At 44.2% G+C, this 19,625-nt stretch overlaps 1 pseudogene; it reads right to left on the reverse strand.

The window, feature by feature from the left end:
* Positions 18,067 to 19,380, reverse strand: LOC110256998 (annotated as a pseudogene).

Consider the following 19,625-nt stretch of genomic DNA (forward strand, 5'->3'; position numbering starts at 1 on the left):
TTTATTTTTTCCTTTTTCAGCATATGGAAGTTCCCAGGCCAGGGATCAATTCTAAGCCACAGCTATAGTAATGCCAGATCCTTAACCCACTGCACCAGGCCGGGGTGTGAACCCTTGCTGCCACAGAGGCAACACACTGCACCTCAGCAGAAACTCCTGTCTATCTGCTCTTGCATACTGTTTATCCATTAGAGCTTTTAGGGTGTTAATCATAGTTTGGGTTGTTTTTTTTTTTTTTTTTTCCTTTTCTTAGGGCTGCACCTGTGGCATATGGAAGTTCCTGGGCTAGGGGCTGAATCAGAACTTAGCTGCCAGCCTACGCCATAGCCACAGCAGCACTAGATCCCAGCCTTGTCTGTGACCTATGTACGCCACACCTTGCAGCAACACTGGGATCTTAACCCACTGAGTGAGACCAGGGATCAAACCTGAGTCCTCATGGATACTAGTTGAGTTCTGAATCTCCTGAGCCACAATGGTAACTCCCTGAGTCTGGTTCTGATGCTTGCTCAGTCTCTTCAAACAGCTTTTTACCTTTTAGTATAACTTGTAATTCACATTGTTGTTGTTGAAAGCCCTTTATGAAACACTAGGTAAAAGGAACTCCAATATATTGGTCTTTAAATAATGGGGTGGTGGAGTTCCTGTGGTGGAGCAGTGGTTAACGAATCTGACTAGGAACCATGAGGTTGCGGGTTCAATCCCTGGCCTTGCTCAGTGGGTTAAGGATCCGGCGTTGCCATGAGCTGTGGTGTAGATTGCAGACGGGGCTCGGATCCCGCGTTGCTGTGGCTCTGGTGTAGGCTAGTGGCTGCAGCTCCGATTGGACCCCTAGCCTGGGAACCTCCATATGCTGTGGGAGCAGCCCAAGAAATGGCCACAAAAAAAAAAAAAAAAAAAAAAAGACAATAAATAAATAAATAATGTGGTGGTAATTTGTGGAAGGAGGAGGGCAGACAATAATCCTATGATCAGGTCTTTTAATGGCCTGTGCCCCCTTCACAAGTGCCTCTCAGTCTGCAACCCACACCACAGCTCATGGCAATGCCGGATCCTTAACCCACTGGCAAGGCCAGGGATTGAACATCTCTGCTAGTGAGATTCATTTCTGCTGAGCAACAAGGGGAACTCCAGTTATTGATTTTTTTATTTGCTCAGCTTTTAAGTTGATAGGATGGAGTAGGGACTTCCGAGCTCCTTATATGCGGGACTAGAAACTGGAGATCTATGGTTTTAAATGACTTTTTATTCTTTTTTGGGGGGTGCCACACCTGCTGCATGTGGAAGTTCCTGGGCTATGGGTTGAATTTGAGCCATGGCTGCCGGCATACACCACAGCCACAGCAATATGGAATCTGAGCCAAATCTGCTACCTATGCTGACGCTTGTGGCAATGCCGGATCCTTAACCCACTGAGCAAGGCCAGGGATTGAACCCACGTCCTCGTGGATATTAGTCAGATTCTTAGCCCACTGAGCTACAATGGGAACTCCCTTCGAAGACATTTTTAACTGCTGGATAATAATTAGTTATTTTAAACTGTTATTTTAGAAGTTCCCATTGTGGCTCAGTGGGTTATGAGCCCGACTATTATCCATGAAGATACAGGTTTGATCCCTGGCCCCATTCAGTGGGCTAAGGATCCAGCGTTGCCATGAGCTGTGGTGTAGGTTGTAGACACAGCTCAGATCTGGTATAGCTGTGGCTCTGGCATAGGCCAGCACCTGTAGCTCTGACTTGACCCATAGCCTGGGAACTTGCATATGCCACAGGTAGTGGCCCTAAAAAAGAGAAAAAAAAGTTGTTATTTTAAAACAGTTATTTTAAATCTAAAATAATAATCATATTTTAGAATTGAATAGAATTATTTTCCCTGTGAACTGTCCTTTTTTCCTTTTTTGGCTGTGCCTGCGACACGTGAAAGTTCTCGGCCTAGGGATCAAACCTGTACCACAGCAGCAATCCAAGCTGCTGCAATGACAACACCGGATCCTTAACTTGCTGAGTCATGAGGGAACTGCCTTTTATATGAGCTAATTAATATCCTTCATCTTTAAGCCAGTCTGAGTTTGTTTGTTTTGGGGCTATACCAGTGGCATATGGAGGTTCCCAGGCTAGAGGTCAAATCAGAGCTATAGCTGCTGGCCTACACTACAGCTGCAGCAACTCAGGATCCCAGCTGAGTCTGTGACCTACACCACAGCTCACTCATGGCAACACCGGATCCTTAACCCACTGAGCAAGGCCAGGGATCGAACCCACGTCCTCATGGATACTAGACGAGTTTGTTAACCACTGAGCCATGATGGGAACTCCTCAATTGTCTGTTATTTAATACTTAAAGTACAATTGACCATAAAAATGAAACAAACCAAACCCCCTACTACTACACAAAGAGGCTCTTATTAGTGTAAGTACAGAAAAAAGGCCAAATGTTTATAACTCATGTCAATCGTGCGTCTCATTGAGAAAAAAAATCTAGTGAACTCTTGTAGTTTATTCAGATAGGTTTAAATATTATATTTTATCTTTTTAAGCTACTTTAAAAAGTTAATTAGCAGTGCTCATGTGGGAACATTTTATTTTATTTTTTATTTTTATTTTGTCTTTTTAGGGCCACACCCGCAGTATATGGAGGTTCTCAGGCTAGGGGTCTAATCCGAGCTGTTGCTGCCATCCTGCACCAGAGCCACAGCAACGCCAGATCTGAGCCACATCTGCCACCTACGCCACAGCTCACAGCAATGCTGGATCTCCAACCCACTGAGCAAGGCCAGAGATGGAACCCGCAACCTCATGGTTCCCAGTCGGATTCATTAACCACTGAGCCACAATGGAACTCCTCATGTGGGAACATTTTAAAGTATAAGCTGTTTTGTTCATAGCTGTGTTCCAGTGCCTTACACTACACTTTGCACCTAATTGGTACTCAGTACTTTTTGCTGAATAAATTAATGTGAATATTAATTTTGTTGAGTAAATTAGTTTTAAATTAATTATGTTGAATAAATTAAAATTAATTTAAAAGAAGAAGTTCAGTAAAGGAGTTCCCATTGTAGCACAGTGGGTTAAGAATCCAACTGCTGTGACTTGGGTTGCTTCAGAGGTGCAGGATCGATCCTTGGCCAAGTGCAGTAGGTTAAAGTATCCGGTGTTGCTACACCTGTGCTTTAGGTTGCAGCTGATGCTCAGATTCAATCCTTGCCCCAGAAACTTCCATATACCTCAGATATAGCTATAAAATAAAAGTTCAATAAAATGTAAAACTGCTGCTTCTTAGTGTTGATAAGTTTCCTTACAGCAAGTAGAAGCAACTAAATCACATCTTTGACCTATTTGAGCCTGATCTTAGAGTGGCAGGTGCATACCTTTATTGCTGTAAATGAAGGTGAGAACACTAATCTCAGGGTGGGTAGGTTGCTCAAATCAGACCAAATAAGGCCTGCAGAAAATGCAAATACTCAGTAAGTGACTCCAGTTGACACCTGTTCTATAGCTACCTATTTGAATGCTCTGCTCTCTAGGGAAATACATAAAGGCATCAGGTTCTTGTATCAGTTTTTCAAAAGAAACTTGAAATGTCTTGTTCCAGAATCACTTGAATAATTTCCAGATCTTCCTTTCTTTTCCATGTTGAGACTTCAGAGAAAGCCAGCTGGGTTAAAGATTCCTAACAATCAAAATTAAGGGATGCATTAATTAAGTAAAATGGCCCAGGAATAGTGATATGTGAAGACTGCCTTTACGATGCGTATAAACCAACACACTTTGCTTTTGCCGATACTCATATATTCAAGTTTTCTAGATTTGCAGAATTTTGATCATCAAAATCTAAAGAAGTTGTAGGCATAGATGTAGACAATTGCATATGGGAAGGATAAACAATAAGGTCCTACTCCATAGCACAGGGAATTATATTCAATATCTTGGGATAAATTGTAATGGAAAAGAATATTAAGAATGTATAATGGTACAAATGAACCTATCTACAGAAAAGAAATAAACTCATGGACGTGGAGAACAGACTGTGGTTGCCAAAGGGGAGGGAGTGGGATGGACTGAGAGTTTGAGGTTAGTAGATGCAAATGATTGCATTTGGAATGGATAAGCAATGAGGTCCTGCTGTATAGCTCAGGGAACTGTATCTAGTCATTTGTGATGGAACATGATGGAGGATAATGTGAGAAAAAGCGTGTATATATATATATATATATATATATATATATATAAAACCGGGTCACTTGCTGCACAGCAGAAATTGACAGAACATTGTAAAACAACTGTAATAAAAATATGCATAACATTTACCATTTAAAAAAAGAATGCGTGCATGTATAACTGAGTCTTACTGTACAGCAGTAAGATTGTACAGTATAGTACTTTCCTACTGTACAGCATAAATTAACATAACATTGTAAATCAACTATATTTCAATTAGAAAAGAGAGAGAGAAAGAAACAAGTTGGGAAGAAACTGGAGAAGCATTTCAAAGATATGGGAAAATGGCTCTTTGCGGGAAAGACTTGACTTGAATTTCAGAGTCCAATTCAGGTTTCCTTGAGGTTGTCATTACTGTAACTTTTTCTTAACCTGTGGTTAATCCAGGAGGGATCCCAGGGTTTTAAGTTGTGCATAAGACAATCCATTGGAATGAAGAAAGGAAAATGTTATAATTTCCACTTCTATTTCTCTTTGATGTTATTTGAATAATTCTACTTCTGTTTATATTCTGTCATGTACATAAAATAATGTTTGCACCTATAACAATTAAAATACGGGGTGTCATACACGAACTGTTTTTACTGGAAGGTGTGCAGTTAAGGAAGCCTGAAGACCACTCCCCTTGCTCCTCTTTGTTGAGGACAGAAAGGGAAGGGAAGGAAGAGGGGCTGCCTGGGGTTGGAAAAGGAAGAAGCCTCCAGGACTCTTAGCTGGAAGGAGCTTCCTACCGCTGGGCAGGTGGGCTGGCAAATGGAGAGGCACTGGAGGAGTGCTCTCCTGGTACCTGCCCCATCCTGCTGGCTTAGGCATGCCTTCCATTTGGTTTAGTGTAGGTGCTAAACCTAGTGTAGGTTTAGTGTAGGTGGGAGCTTGAGCAGTCAGTCCCAGCTGTCAGACCCTTACTCTGGGAGGGGAACATGTCTGCATCTATTCCCCGGGGTGTCTCCCCCAACCCTCTGTCTTCTCTGGGTCCCCTGCCTTGGCAGGTGATTCCCACCTTGTCCAAAAGATTGTTTTTATGGGGGCACAATCTCTAGCCCCTCCCTCATGCTAAACATTTTTAACTCACAACAGCTCTATCAGATTGGGCACTAATATTAAGCTGGTTTTACAAATGAGAAAAATAATTGTGGTAAAAATCCACTTCTGGAGTTCCTGCTATTTCGCAGTGGGTTAAGGATCTGGCAATGCCACAGCAGTGGCATAGGTCACAGCTGCAGCTTGGATTCAATCCCTGGCCCAGGAACTTTTGGCCACACCTACGGCCAAAAAAAAAAAAAAAAAAAAAAAAAAATCCAGTTCTGACTGACCTTGCCATACCATGCTACTTTCACTATTTCTGCCTGCTAAAGGAAAAAACAACTATATGTCTTTGGGGGAATCTATACCTCTTTGGGGGCCAGAATCTCTAGCTACCCCATCTAAATCCCCTCTTCCTTTCTCTGTTTGTATTGGCAGTGGGCATAGCGTGGGTGTGGGTATTTATGCAACAAGCACCTTCCTACAAGAGGACAGGACAGAAAGTTGGTTCTACTGAAAAGGAAGAACTAGTCTTGAAAATTACTGTTGGAGTTGGGGGTAAGAGAGTAAACTTTTTTTGGTATCTATGCCAAAATGTTTTGTAAGCTACCTTTTCCCAGAGCTGTTGCAGCAGTACAAGTATCGAGATGAGCTGACAGTTTTATGTGTGTCCTCTATGGTCAGATAACCAGGTTCAACTGGCAGCTACAGAAACAACAGGCTTCTCTGTCTCAAGTTGACCTACCAATGTGACCCCAGTTCCTGGGAATGAGGATGGGTGGGGCCACCCTGTTGAGTTTAAAGCAAGAATAGTTAAGTTCCCTGCCTTTTACCCATTGGGCGAGTCTTTTATTTTTAAATGCTTCTTGTTTACAGAAAGCTCCTCTCCATTTTAATTCAAATCTTAGTTATTTAAAAGCCAAAATAGGAGTTCCCTAGTGGCTCAGCAGGTTAAGGATCTGGTGTTGTCACTGCTATGGCTCAGATCTCTGGCCCAGGAACTTCTGCATGCTGTGGGCATGGTCAACTAAGAAGACAAAATATATTTTATAAATTAAGAGAATTGTTTGTTTTTTCATTTTTGGCCTCCCTGCAGCATATGGAGTTCTCTGGGCCAGGGATAAGATCCAAGCCAAAGTTAGAACTGTTGCCACAGGGGTAGCAACACCAGATTCTTAACCCACTGTGCTGGCCTGGGAATCAAACCCACACCCCAGCACTCCCAAGCCATTTCCAATCCCGTTGCACCACAGTGGGAACCCCAAGAATTGGGTTTTGTAAAGGAGGAAGGCTGCTGTGTTTTCACTGAGAGAAGTACCAAGAATGCCTCCTGAGAACCTGGAGGTCAGGAAACTGGGTTATCCTTCACCAAGTGCACAAGGGAAATTCACAAGTAGAGGATGTGACTGGCAATCATTGTCAGAGAAGAAACCAAGAAATTGTTTTCAGCTGTATAATTGAGTAGTTATCCCCAGATTGCCTTCAAGGTGATCAGAATAGACATTTAAATTCAGAGCAGAAAACAGGAATGTAAATATAATTCACTAACTAAACAATTTTTTGGAATAAGGCCGTAGACATAAGAAGGGTGTTTAGGAACAGAGCAAAGGAGGCCCAGAGAGTGGAAAGCAGGTGGGGCCCTTCCAATTGCCATCTCAGAGCGTGCCATCCCAGCTGTGAATGCTGCACCCTGGGTTTGCTCATTCCTGTTGCTGAGCAGGAAGTTAACTCCTTTTGTCATCACTCCATGTTCATCATACTTGGTAATGCCAGCATCCAAACTCTACCTGATAGATATATTTTTCAACCTAAATTAATAACTTATACATCAGTCTCTATGGGTGTGGTTAATGTAAGTCTGCCCCTGTACAACAGGATCACTTTGTTGTGCCCAGATTGGTCTCTTGAGCTGGTGGGCTAGAAATAGACCAGAGTGAATGCCACCTCTGAGCCCCTGGGTAGAGAGAGGGCTGGTCTTCTCAGTTGATGTCTGTTGTATCAAGACAGCTTGACATAAACTGCAGTAAAAGACTGTGGGAGATGAAATTTGGCTTTTCATTTGTTTTTGGCTTTGAATGCATTTTATACATCATTGCCTCATCTGAGGGCAACACTATTCATGTATGTTTGTTACAAAGATGAATCCAATGCAACAGAATCAAATCGATGTAAAGAGTCACAGTAAATGGAAGTTTAGGCTGTGATGGTAGAGGAATGCACTTCACCAGGTTCTGTGCAGCTTCCAGAGGTCAGCCACATCTTTGTCTTTGATCTTCTTCATAGCCAAACAAAATAGAACACAATAATTCACAAATTTTATGAGTTCCAGAAGATAAAACCTGGCCCAGAGTCTAAAACAATTGCCTTTTCCCAGTAGTGAGACCTGAGGGAAGTGTTTCATTTGGTTCTAAGACAATTTGAGCTTATGAAAAATGTTCTCAACAGCATCCCCATGAAAAATAAGGAGCAAATTTCAAAGTTATTTCCTGTAATGTCTCTGTATGGCATCATGCCAGGATGCAGTTCAGTAGAAAAGCAATTAGACGGAAATTCCCTTGTGGCACAGCAGGTTAAGGACCCGATGTTGCCACAGCTGTGGCTCAGGTCACGAATGTGGTGGGGGGTTTTTTCTACAGCCCAGAAACTTCCACATGCCAAGGGTGTAGCAAATTAAAAAAAAAAAAAAAAGCAATTAGATGAGGCACAAATCTCCTTGATCCATACGAAATAAAATGACAAATGTTGTGCTCCAGGATTTCAGGGGCTGCTCTCAGTGAGAGGGAGTCAGAGAGTAGTCAGAGGGGCTCTGTCGCCAAGCAGCACATGGGCAGAGAAACAGAAGTCATAGCAGAGGGCAGGAGCTGAAAGGTGTGGAGGATGGGAGAGAAAGAAATGCTGCTGTGTGGAGAGGGGTGTGATGAAGAGCCCAGGAGATGCTAGAGTCAGCGCTGGGCAGACTTGGGGGATCTGGAAGGCCAGGGAGCTAAGATGTTAATTGTGTAAACAACCCCCCTCCCTACCCTGCTGTTCCTTCAAGAAAACCTGTAGCAAAGTGGTTTGGAACAGTGGCTTCAAAGTCATCTGCTTGCATACCTCATAAAAGGAGGAAAAATGATATACCTCCTTGCTCATTTTAAGTTGACATTTAAAATTTTTATCCCAAGTTCAAATAAGTGCAAAGAATATAATTTTGAGAGTACTATAAATATTTGACATTTTAAATAAAAACTGTTAACATCAGTATTTTCAAATATACCAAAGGATTATTAATGCTACAGTGATTTGAAACCCCCCATCATTTATTTTTAAAATACCATAAACAAACTCTTCCTTAAGACCCAGAAAATTTACCTTGTGGCTTTTACTTAAAATTTAATTTCTGTTCTGCCTCTTCCACATTTTACTATTTTTTTTTTAATGCTTGAGAGTCTTATTTTGGTTTTTTTTCTATATGTATTTATATATTAACTATCTCATTTTTTTTCTTTTGCTTGATTTTATATATGCTCTTTTTTCTTCTTCTTTTCAGGGCCACACCCACAGCATATGGAGGTTCCCAGGCTAGGGGTCTAATTGGAGCTACAGCTGCCAGCCTACACCACAACTGCAGCAACACCAGATCCAAGCCGCATCTGTGACCTACACCACAGCCCAAGGCAACACCAGATCCTTAACCCACCGAGTGAGGCCAGGGATCGAACCCATAACTTCATGGTTTCTAGTTAGATATGTTTCTAGTTGGATTCGTTTCTGCTGGACCCCGACGGGAACTCCTATTGCGGTTTCTTTTGGCTATGCCAACGGCATGTGAAAGTTCCCAGGCCAGGGATTGAACCCATGCCACAGCAGCAACCTGAGCTATAGCAGTGACAATGCTGGATCCTTAACCCACTCAACAGCTCTGGTGAGGGGAACTCTTATTTAGGGGAGAGTCTTATTTTGATCATCCAATTAGTTAACAGAATACAGCAAAGGTATTGCGATGTTAACTCTGAGATGAGGTTACAGAGAGACTGACTTCTGTCTTGTGGACCCTCTCTCACTTTCTCAGTCACCCACTCCGGCCAGCTGCCGTGTTGTGAACTGCCCTGAGAAGAGAGCCAGGTGGTGAAGGACTGAGGGAAGTCTCCAGCCAACAGTGGGGAACTGAGGTCTTCAACACAGTTGCTCATATTCGAAAAAGATAACCTGCACCCCTCTGTTCATTGCAGCACTACTCACACTGTCCAAGCCATGGACAAACCTAAGTGTCTATCGAGAGATGCGTGGATAAAGAAGATATGAAACACACCCAACGCCCCTCCCCCACACACAGAGTAGCTAACGATAAGAAATGTCTCCTTTAGTTGAAATAAATTTCATACTTCTGTTTCCTGTTGTTTTAATGTTTCAGGGTGATTTATAATAGAAGGAGGTAGAAAAATCTTAGCTCTATCCTCTTAAACCCAGCGATGTACCCCTTATGTATTAACAATTTTTAAAAGTATCTTCTATGTATATAGTCATAATCTCTCATCCCTTTTTGTCCCTAATACTTCTTGCTCCTAATCTTTTTTATCATATTTGCAAAAGGTTTTATTGTTCCTTTCAAATAATTAGTTGATAAAACTCTTTTCAAATTACCCCATTTTAGTGGGTCATCAACTTCCTAACAAGTATAAAATTGTATTAATTTTTTTTTTTTGTCTTTTTAGGGCCACACCTGCAGCATATGGAGGTTCCCAGGCTAGGGGTCTAATCGGAGCTGTAGCCACCAGCCTATGCCATAGCCACAGCAATGCCAGATCCAAGCCACATCTGTGACCTACACCACAGCTCACGGCAACGTCGGATCCTTAACCCACTGAGTGAGGCCAAGGATCGAACCCTCAACCTCATGGTTCCTATTCAGATTTGTTAACCACTGAGCCAGGATGGGAACTCCATATTAATGTATTTTATCATTGAATTAGTGTGTGTGTGTGTGTGTGTGTGTGTGTGTGTGTGTGTGTGTTTAGGGCCACACCCATAGCATATGGAAGTTCCCAGGCTAGGTGTTTAATTGGAGCTGCAGTTGCTGGCCTACACCACAGCCACAGCAATGCCATATCCAATCCCTGTCTCTGACCTACACTGCAGCTCATGGCAATGCAGGATCTTTAGCCCACTGAGTGGGACCAGGGATCTAACCTGAAACCTCATGGATGCTAGTAAAATTTCTTAACCTGCTGAGTCACAATGGGAACTCCTATTTAAATATATTTTTAAAACATCCAATATGAGAGCTTCTGTCCTGTAGTAGATGGATTTAACCCCTTCATATTTATTGTGGTTATAGATATGCTTGGACTCTCTTCTGATATTTTGTGTTTTCTATTTATTATACCTGTCTCTTTTTTAACTTTCCTTCCTTTTCTTTTTCTGAAAGAAAAATTTCATGCTTTTGGGGGGACTACTCAGCATCTTCTTAACACCCTTCCTAAGTTTCTAAGTTTGGAAAAAACTGCTTATCTTTTGAGCTCATGTCTCCTCAAGGCAGAAAGCAGAAACACATTCTCAGCCTTCCTTGCATCCAGGGCACATGCATGTGATCATTCAGACTCCATAAGATTGTTTTTGTCTGTTTGTTTTATATTTTTGGCCACACCCACAGCATGCAGAAGTTCCTGGGCCAGGGATCAAAACCGCACCACAGCAGCAACCTGAGCCACTGCAGTAACAATGCTGGATCTTTAATCCACTGAGCCACATGGGAACTCCAGACTCCATAAGATTTTATTCAGGGGAGAGAGATCAAGAAGGAAGCATCATTGAATGCTTTCCAGCTGCAGTAGTGGTACACATTTAGCTTTCTGTGGCTGCAGCAGCAATGGCATGAACTACAGAGAACTGAGGTCTGTGACTAGTGGGGGTGGCAATAGGCATAAATTACTCTCTGTAGTGTCCTGCACTGTAATCTGGACACTGTTTCTGCCGTCTAGCTTCAAGCATGAGTCTCTCGTCCACTTGCAGATTCTGCAATTTATCCAATGTCATTTCCCTCTTCAAATAGCCAGAAGAGGTTCTATTGTTCCCCTCTCAGAGAATTTTACTCCCAGTTGCTATTCAGACACTCTCCCAACTCCACTGAATCAAAACTTATTTAAATTTACCAAAACATTTAACTGTCTTATATGTTCATTAATGTTTCTGGTGTTCTATACTTCCTCCTGGGTTCAATTTTCTTCTTAAATTATCCTTTAGTAGTTCATTCTGCAAAGGCGAAAATTTTTCTAAATATGTCTGAAAATTTCTTTGTTCCATTCCCACTCTCAAAAGATAATTTTCCTGGGTATGAAATTCAGTTCTCAAATTACGCAGGTATTTCTCTTCAGCCCTTTAAATCTTATTCATCAGCTTTGTGTATCAAAAGCTGCTAACAAGAAATCTGATGTAGTCATTTTTATTTCTTTATAAATAACTTGTGATCTATCTTTTCTCTCTAGCAGCTTGCCTTTTTTTCTTTATCCTTGATGTGCTGATGTTTCACTGTGTGTGTGTATGTGTGTGATACGAACACGCATACATGCTCACACCTGATTCTTTGCAATTTCTATTTAGCATCTTGTATGTTCAGCCCACATCTTGAACTGTTAACTTCAGTAATCATTATTATTATTTTTTTTGTATTCCCAAGGGTTGAATTGGCTCTTGTAGCAGTTCATCCTTTATTTCTCCAAGGTATGTGTATTTTAAAATTCTTTTCAGAAGCTGCTGCCTCAGGCCCCTCTACTCAGGAAGTCCCTCAACTGTCCTTACCCCACTGCTCCTCTCCGAGGCCTAGAAACTCCCTCAGCTAGTGGTCCTGAAACTTTCATATGCATCAGAATCACCTGCGGGGTGTTAAAATATAGGTTTCTGGGCTCTGCCCCTGAGAATGTCCAATTCTTCAGGTCTAGGTTGAGAGCTGAGAATTTTCATTTCTACCAGGTACTGAGGGCTGCTGGATCACAATTTGAGAGTCACCTCCCAAGATAGAGAATAGGGACTGTGCTCTTCTTTCTATCTTACACCCAGACTTATCTTTGAAGTATCAAAGCCAGGACTTTGACTTCTCTGATTTTGCTGGCTTGGAGACAATACTCGGAGCTAGGAGTCAAAGCTGGAGGGTTGAGAGAAGTATGGGGTCATGTAGTAAAAACAACACAGATTGTCACAATATCATCTGGTAGATTTAGTTGGGGTTTTAAGGTGATAGTCTTTTTCTCTTCAAGAAATGATATACATATATTACCTTTTTTTTTTTTTTTTTTTTTTTTTTTTTTTTTTGCCGCACCCACAGTATGTGGATGTTCCTGGGCCAGGGATCGATCTTGAGCCACAGCAGTGACCCAAGCTGCTGCAGTGGCAATGATGGATCCTTAACCCACTGTGCCACAAGAGAACTCCCCGTATAACTTAAAAATCACTCTTCTTTTTTTTTCCCTAGTTACTTCCTTCTCCACCTGGAATAACAGACTCGAACTGGATGAGACCACAGCCATCCAGAGAACTTATTATACACTCCAGATCAGAAGGCCCTCAGAGGCTGAGAGCTGAAGAACTTTAGATGCCCAGCTAGCCTCACAGGCCACAGCTGGGCAAAAGCCAATCCAGGGAACCCTGTCCACCTGCATTCCCTGGCCAGGTCACTTCAGCAGCTGCATCCAGGCCTGAACACTGACACTTCCAAGCATCCCAGCCTCCCACCTTCTGGTGCACGTGATCCCTGAGCACACTGTGGATGAGCAGAGAAATAATTAACATTTCATAGATGGCCTGACATATCTCTTTGCATATGTGATTTACTAGTTTGGCATTTTACATTAAGTTAAATCCAAGCTACTCGTTACAATTTAAAATTCTGCTAAGGTGTAGGAGGAAGACACAGCATAGAGTAAATGCAAGAAGTTAATGGTCTCATAGCAACGGTGAGAACCATGTTGGATCTTCCTCCACAAACCTGGCCCTCCTTCAGCATCGCTGTCTCAGCCAAGGGCATCATCTTTCTTCAAGTTACAAGGAGCCTGAGGCGAATCCTGGCACCACCTCCCCCCAGCCTCTCCCCAGTGCGCGTGCGCCCTCCCTGTGCTCACAAAGCCCTCTTTATCGAGATTTTCCAACATCTCTGGACCATTTGCTGCGCTTCACCCCCCTTCGTCTGGACTCCTCGCGTCGGCTGTGGTCCCCACAGTCCATTCTACACTCAGCAGCCAGAGTGCATGCGTGTGTGTGTGTGTGTGTGTGTGTGTGTGTTTAATTTCATTATTATTATTTTTTTTTTACAATTACACCTGTAATTGTATCTGCAGCTATTAAACACATCAAAAGAGTCTCAAGTTCACACATCACATGGGAAGGATAACTTCGGTCCCTGGATCAGGTCGGCAAAGACAAAAACATTTGCTCTCACTGTGAACAGTTGTGGGGAAGCCAGTGCTCTTGCCTGTTGCTGATGGCCATGAAATTAGGAAGTGTCTGTCCAACTAGTGCTGTAGTCACTTAACAATACATATCAAACTTGTGTATTTGCATATTTTGGGACCCATTTTTTTAGAAATGTATTCTATAGGGCCAAATATTGTATGATGATTATTGGTTGCACCATTGTTTTTTGTTTTGTTTATTGGCTGCTCCTGTGGCATGCAGAAGTTTGCAGACCAGGGATCAAACCTGCACCACAGCAGCAACCCAAGCCACAACAGTGACAAGCCAAATCCTTACCCTCTAGGCCACAGGGAACTCCACACCATTGTTTATAACAAAGGCTTGGAAATAACTTAAAGGCTTATCAATAGGGGACAGGCTGGAAGTTCCTGTTGTGGCTCAGTGGAAACAAATCTGACTAGTATCCATGAGGACTCGGGTTCGATCCCTGGCCTTGCTCAGTGGGTTAAGTATCTGGAGTTGCCATAGTGAACTGTGGTGTGGGTACAGATGTGGCTTGGATCTGGAGTTGCTGTGGCTGTGGTGTAGGCCAGCGGCTATAGCTCCAGTTCAACCCCTAGCCTGGGAACCTCCATGTGTCTTGGGTCCAGACCTAAAAAGACAAAAAAAAAAAAAAAAAAAAAATAGGGGACAGGTTAAGATATTTAAGGGTATATTCATATGAAATTCTACATAGCTGTGAAAAACAATGAGGAAATTCTCTTTGGACAGACATAGAATGTTAAGATATATAGTTATGTGAAAAAAACCAAGTTGCAGAATGGTGTTGTGAACCTGTGTATATTTGCTTGTACATGTATCATATCTCTCTGGAACAGTACCCCCAAAACTTAACACTAAGCCCTGGGGAGGAAGCGGAGCTGTGCATCTGTGGGGACATTTCCCCTCTGTCCTCTGATGTTACTTTAGTTTCAAACTCAAGAAATAACTACAAAAAATGTATATAATGCATTATATCAACACCTACAATATACCTGGTATATGATGGATCGTCACTATTTGTTGGATGAATGAAATACACCAGCCCCCAAGGAATATGTTTTGTATTAGTTACCTGTTGCTGAAACAAATTGCCCCCAAACTTGGTGGCTTAAAAAACAAATATTTATTACCCCCCCCCCACCCCGATTCCTGTGGGTTGAAAGTCTGGTCGTGGCTTACTCGTGGGCCCTGGTCATAGTCTCTTGTGAGGCTGTTGACCTCTAGGTTGAGCTGTAGTCCCCTGAGGTTTAGCCAGGGCTAGGGCACTTTCTTGCAACCTCATGAATGTGGACTTGGCAGTGGCTTCCCCAGGGTTACCTCATAGGCAGCTGGTGAGCCAACAGAGACAGAACAAGAGGGCATCTGGATGGAAGCCACAGTCCTTTTTTTTTTTTTTTCTTTAAGGGTCTCACCCACAGCAAGTGGAGGTTAGGTGGCAAATTGGAGCTGTAGCTGTTGGCCTACACCACAGCCACAGCAGCGTCAGATCCAGGGCATGTCTGCGAGCTACACCACAGCTCACAGCAATGCTGGATCCTTAACCCACTGAGTGAGGCCAGGGATCGAACCTGCAACCTTATGGATGGTAGTCAGATTCATTTCCACTGAGGCACTATGGGAACTTCCACAGTCTTTTTTATAATTCAATCTCAGAAGTGACATCCCATCACTTCTGCTGTGTTCTGTTCTTTATTTTATTTATTTATTTATTTATTTTGTCTTTTCATCTTTTCTAGGGCTGCACCCGCAGCATATGGAGGTTCCCAGGCTAGGGGTCTAATCGGAGCTGTAGCCACCGGCCTATGCCACAGCCACAGCAATACGGGATCCGAGCCACATCTTTGAGCTATACCACGGCTCTCGGCAACACACTGAGCAAGGCCAGGGATCGAATCCGCAACCTCATGGTTCCTAGTCACTTTCATTAGCCACTGAGCCACAGTGGGAACTCCTATGTTCTGTTCTTTAGAAGGAAGTCAGTGAGTCCAGCTCAGACTCAAAGGGGGAGGGGAGGGATCATGTCAGGCATAAACCTTTAGAGTGCCATCATCCACGGCTGAGAGGCCACCTGCCACATGCTCCAGTGACCCATTCCTCACTAGGGAAAAGTCTGACGGAGCCTCACAGGCCTAGGCTGGTGCCTGCACACCCCCTGCCACCCCTCCAGCCTTCTCCACACAAGCCTTTCTTAAGCTCCACCAGCCCTGAGGCTTCTGCATGTGCTGTCCTCACTGCTTGGAATGTTGGCTCAAGGGTAGGGGAAGCCCAACCCCCTCTCCCACAAGTTTTCACAGCACCACGTACCCTTCCTCCTTGTGTTTAATTTGTCATTTCCCTTTTTTTGTGTGATCGTTGATGAATGTCTCTGTCTCCCAGAGAGCTCTGGGAGGGCACTGAGTATGTCTGGCTTTGCTTCCATGGTTTCTCCAGCACCAAACATGAATTACATGATAACAGCTCAATAAATATTAGGTGGATGAATTCGTCTTTTTCCTTGAATCATTCAGGGTCCCAGCAAGAGGCAGATGGGATCTTTGAAATGAGGAGTTCCCGTTGTGGATCAGTAGGTTAAAGACTTGACATGGTCCGTGTGAGGATGAGGGTTCAATCCCTGGCCTCCATCAGTAGGTTAAGGATCTGATATTGCTCTAACTGTGGTGTAGTCTGGCAGCTACGGCTCCACTTTGGTCCCTGGCCTAGGAACTTCCATAGGTGTGGCCATAAAAAGAAAAAAAAGAAAAGGTAAATGAGGAGAGTTTAGGGAAAGGACTGTGTACAAAGGTGGGGCAGCATTTATTGAAATCAACAGCTTAACACTCTGGGGCCAACAACACCAGGGGCCGTTAGCACCTCTGGCCTTGAGGGAGGCTCAGTGGGATCCAGTGAGACCAGCAATGTGGGTGGGGCTGTGACACACGGGCTGTGTCTTTGCTGGAAGGACGTGGTCTGTTCACAGTTCTGTGGGAGGAGGAGGCTAAGGAAGATCCACCAACATTGCCCTCCTCATCTCTCCAGCCTCCTGCCAGCATCTCCTGGTGGACAAACCAACTGGAAGCCAGGGAGCCAGGGACACAACGCCTGGAGGGCGGCTTCCCGGGCATAGAGTGGGACAGGAGAGGGTAGTGGGTGGGTCTGGGGGTAGACAGGTCATATCCCATGCAGCCCCCCATGTCTCCCTCCTGTCTTTTATTGGCCACCATATCAGTGCAGGATCATGTCAGCTCTTCACCTTCTCACTTGGAAACTAAAATGTTAACCTGTTTTGATCACAGGAGTAAGTAGGTGAAAGGGGGTGGGGAAACAGTGCAGTAATGTAAAGCACACCAGGGGCCAGTGCTGGTGTCATTTTTCTTTCTTTTTTTTGGCAGAAGGATTTGAAAAAAATTTTTTTTTCCCTTTTTTTAGAGCTGTGCCTGTGGCACATGGAAGTTCCCAGATTAGGGGTCGAATAGGAGCTGCAGCCGCTGGCCTTTGCTACAGCCACAACCACGCCAGATCCGAGCCGCATCTGCAACCTACACCACAGCTAATGGCAACGCCAGATCCTTAACCCACTGAGCGAGGCCAGGGATGGAACCACATCCTCATGGATCCTAAGTTGGGTTTGTTAACCATCGAGCCACAAAGGGATCTCCTAAGAACATTTTTTTTAGTTTTGATTTTTTTTGTTAAAGTATAATTGTTGTGCCAATTTCTGCTGAACGGCAAAGTGACTCAGTCATACATACATATATACACACTCTTTTTCTCATATTATTTTCCATCATGGTCTATCCCAAGAGACTGGATATAGTTCCCATGCTGTACAGTAGGACCTCGTTTCTTATCCATTCTAAATGTATTAGTTTTCACCTACTAAACTCAAACTCCCAGTCCATCCCACTCCTTCCCCCCTCTCCCTTAGCAACCACAAGTACTCACATGCTGGAGTACTTCTAAACCATGTCTGGGGAGCTCCCTGGTTGCTCAGTGGGGTAGGGATCTGGTGTTGTCACTGCTGTGGCATGGATTTGATCCTTAGCCCAGGAACTTCTACCAATAAACCGCTCCCCCCCCAAAAAAAAAAACCAAAAAAACTCACATCCGGAGCTGCAACTGCGGTCAGAGTCTCTACCAGATTAGGTTTATGACAATTCGTTGTCATTTCCCAAGAAATCCATTTTTTTTTTAAAGAAAAGTTGTTAAGTGAAGACAGTCAGACAATGAGACGCCAACATCGAATGCTATCACAGACATGTGGAATCTGAAAAAAGGACACAGTGAACTTCTTTGCAAAACAGATACTGACTCACTGACTGAAAAACTTATGGTTTCCAAAGGAGACAGTTTGGGGGTAGGAGGATGCGCTGGGGGTGTGGGATGGAAATCCTATAAAATCAGATTATGATGATCATTGTACAACTATTAACGTAATAAACTGAGCAATAATAATAATTTTTTAAAAAGCTGTACATAGTAGGTATTTAATAAGTGTTTATTCTACTGGGATGTAGGGCAGTACCTGCTTCCAAGGGACAGGCTGAAATCTGGGGTCTCCATGGGGGTCCGGGAGGAGGTTCTGGGAAGGCTTCCTGGAGGAGGGGCCATCAGATCATCTGCTTCTTCTTTAATTCCCTCCAGGCACTGGCAGCAACATGGGCCTCCTTCTGGCTTCAGGGTGGTGGGGAGTGAGTTCAGCAGGGCCTCCAGCTGCTGGATTTGCTTGTGTGGAGACCGCCTCCTGCTGGAGCTCCAAGAACCTGTGTACTGGTCCTGGAATATTGCAGCATAGCAACTCCAATCCCTTCCACTGCTCACTGGTGGGTACTTGAGCTCATGGTCAGGAACAGGATGGGACCTAGGCCTACGTTCCCCACGGGTGGCTCCAATAGACCTCTTGGTGCCCAGGAGGGCCTAGAGGGCAGTTCATCCTCAAATACAGTCTTCTTGGGCCTTGTCCTGTGGGCTCTGGACTGGGGTTGACAGAGGAGAGGCGCACTGGGTTTGAGGCCTCCAGGCATCAGTCATGGGGGACCAGGGCCAGGCAGGTAGGTCTGCAGGTCTCCCCGAGAGCCACAGGTCTGGAGGGGTTCCCAAGTGGGCATCGGCTTCAGGGAGGTGCTGCTCCAGCGCCCCCAGGTGGGTGGGCGAGTCTTTTGGGGGAAGGAGTTGTGTACCACACGTGGTGGGGGTGGTGGACAGGTGACCTGTTCCAGCGTCTGGGGCTCTGGGTCTGGGTCTGCTCCTGAACAGGTGCTGGTGACCATGTTGTGCATTAATTATAGGCTGGACTCAACGGCCTGGATCACTCCAGGGGCAGCTGTCTCTCCAGACCCTGTGTGATCTCCGCAGTTTCCCCAGTGGAGCATCTCTTTTGGTTTACGATTCCTGGAGGGAGGGCAATTCCTTAGCCTTCCTTCTGGCGACGGCCCTCATCCCACTGGGCAGGGGAGTCAGTCTGGGGACTCTGCAAGGGGCCATGTATATCCACCCCAGTGATACATCCTGGAACTGGGGGAGAAGTTAGCCTACCATGAGTCAGATTTGGGCCCAAGCCTCATTCTCCTCTCTGCCTTGAGTCCCCACTTTGACTGTAGAGCATAAGGACATTTTGCTTTCCTAAACATTTCCTAGAAATTAATATCACTTCAGAGACAATGTCCAGAAGTCTCTAAAGATCTTGGCATTTCCCTTTCCCAGTGCATACTTGACCCTAGTAAATGGCCCAGGGCCCCTCCAGGGAGGAATCAGAGGAAGATTTGTGGCAATGTTGCAAGATCCTTCCTCCAATGCTCAACCTCCCCTTTAAGCGAGGCTCTCTGGGTCGTGGAACTGGCTTCCTTTGGAAATTTGGCTGTTATTCATTTCATTCTTTTTTTTTTTGTCTTGTTAGGGCTGCACCCATAGCATATGAAAGTTCTTAGGCCACGGTGGAATCAGAGTTGCAGGTGCCATCCTGTGCCACAGCCACAGCAACC

This window comes from Sus scrofa, chromosome 1, assembly GCF_000003025.6.
Source record: "Sus scrofa isolate TJ Tabasco breed Duroc chromosome 1, Sscrofa11.1, whole genome shotgun sequence".
In the NCBI taxonomy this organism is placed as follows: Eukaryota; Metazoa; Chordata; class Mammalia; order Artiodactyla; family Suidae; genus Sus; species Sus scrofa.